Source organism: Salvelinus sp. IW2-2015, unplaced genomic scaffold (genome assembly GCF_002910315.2).
Source record: "Salvelinus sp. IW2-2015 unplaced genomic scaffold, ASM291031v2 Un_scaffold396, whole genome shotgun sequence".
NCBI lineage: Eukaryota > Metazoa > Chordata > Actinopteri > Salmoniformes > Salmonidae > Salvelinus > Salvelinus sp. IW2-2015.
The window spans coordinates 872,200-874,776 of NW_019942552.1; positions in this window are offsets into that span (position 1 = coordinate 872,200).

Below are 2,577 nucleotides of genomic sequence, written 5' to 3' on the forward strand. Positions count from 1 at the left end.
AGGTAGCCATTTGATTAGCGTTCAGGGGTCTATGCTTGGGGAGAAGCTGTTTCGAAGCCTCTTGAACCTGACTTGGCGCTCCATTACCGCTTGGCCCGGTGATTTACTGGGCCTACGCACTACCTCTGTAGGCCTTCGGCGAGGGCCGGTCCATCCTGGATCGCCAGACCCAGGTAGTGATGCAACCAGTCAGGATGCTCTCGATGGTGCAGCTGTAAAAAACTTTTGAGGAGCTGAGACGCATTCCAATCTTTAAGTCTCCTAGGGGGAATAGGTTTTCGCGTCCCTCTCACGACTGCTTCTTGGTTCTTGGATCATGTTGAGTTTGTTGAATCTCTCTCTTCATGGTTACAGACGTTAGTGCTATGGGTCGGTAGTCATTTTGGCAGTTTACCTTACTGTTCATGGGCACAYGGACTATGGTGATCTGCTTGAAACATGTTGGTATTACAGACTCAGACAGGGAGAGGTTGAAAYTGTCAGTGAAGACACTTGCCAGRTGGTCAGCGCATGCTCGGAGTACATGTCCTCGTAATCCGTCTGGCCCAGCGCCCTTGTGAATGTTGACCTGTTTAAAGGTCTTACTCACATCGGCTGCGGAGAACGTGATCACACAGTCATCCGGAACAGCTGCTCTCATGCATGATCCTGAATCTTCATTCAGTCATGTGGAACCTTGATCGTCATTTAGTCGTGTCGATTCTGGATCGTCATTTAGTTGTGTCGATCCTGGATCGTCATTCAGTCGTGTCATCCTGGGTCGTCATTTAATTGTATCGATCCTGGATCGTCATTCAGTCGTGTCCATTCTGGATCCTCATTTAGTTTTCAAATACGAGGAGTGCAGTCTATCATTGTGACTTTGAATACTGAAGACTTCATCATGATGAAAGTTACATATCGCATGGGTATTTGGTCTGTCATGTGTAAACCCTGTGACTGACAGTGACGCCATAGTAAAAAAGATAATGGGACAACATCAGCAGGTCTGTGTTCCCGGGGCACAGCTGTTCAAACACCACGAGGCGCCTGGCGCTCACCGATGGGGCTTAGCATGTAATTAGACATCTGTCATACTCTAATCATACTCTAATCATGCTTGTCTCTGGTGAATCACAGGATATAGCYCTAACTCTCATTAACAAAGACAGGCTCCTCATCTGGTTTCTGTTTGTTTAGAATGTAGTTGGTTAATGTCATCTGCTGTGACTACGTATGCATCAGTGACAGATTGAGTCCAGTAATAACATGCAAAACCAATAGAATAGAGTTTGTGTATGAATTAGCGAGACTTGCTGCATGTGTATATAATCTATGAATCAAGTAAGTGGGTGAGCCTAAAGAGTTCAGTATGTTTGCACAGCACATTTTCTGTATTCTGGACAGTTATGAGTTAAAAACAGCTTGGATTTCTCAGAAAGGGTTCTATTGTATTGACAGTTTTATGAGATGGAGGCCAGCACAGTGAGGAGAGTGTGGCCACAGGCACACGAAGAGACTTTACTGTTGATGTAGCCAGAGGGAGCTACATCATGATTGCCATTGACTTGTTGGCCAGTCCGTTGTCATGTAAAGGGAAGGACATTTTGTTTTTCAGTGTGGAGTCAGCTAGCTTTGCTCCAGTGCAGCATCAGACTCTAGCCTCCAACACAGAACATCAAATAAAYTGAGAGATAATGGTTGCTGTATGAGACATGTTGAAACATAAAGAGCAATYTATTAAATATACGGTTTGTAATACAGTATGTGCATGTACATTGACTGTTATATATTTTGAAARACAAAATAACATAGGGATGGACAGCTTTCAATAACATACAGGTGGAAACCGTTGATTTCATACAGTACATCATTCTGGAGTTAATTGATAATGTACCAATGGACCACATTGCACATAATGTACAGATTAAATATTTTGATCTCACATGTTCTTTAGACGCAAGACAGRCAAATGAAATAACACATCTCAGTACTTGTCAGTGGGTACAGTCTTACGAAGTTATTCCTTGCCTTTACCCAGGATGATGCAGATGTGTTTGATGGTATTACTCTAAGAGAATTTTCCAGAAAAGAGAAGGATTAAGTGGTGCGGTCGTTTTTTAGTAGAGCCTCTCTACGCTTCCGGTCTTCCAAGAGTTAATGGAATATCTTTCTTAGTGTTTATTTATAACCTCTAACTATACTATATGCACATGGAATGGCAATGGCCTAAAACACCCATCTAAACAACCCTGGCCTATAGAGCTCGCCGGAAATGAGRTACCTCTGGTTTGTTCCGCCATCCCTATGGGAAAAACTAATGGCGAAAAAAAAGGATTTTGGAATAAACCCAGAAAATTAGGTCTGAGGTTAACACAGGCTTAGGAGATCTTATATGTTTAGTTCTATGAGATAGTAGCAGCCAGTTAACATGACCTTTAAACCTCTGACCCTTTTTTTCAATTTTCGCCTAAAATMAGTTACCCAAATCTAACTGCTTGTAGCTCAGGACCTGAGGCAAGGATATGCATATTCTTGATACCATTTGAAAGGAAACATTTTGAAGGTTGTGGAAATGTGAAATTAATGTAGGAGAAT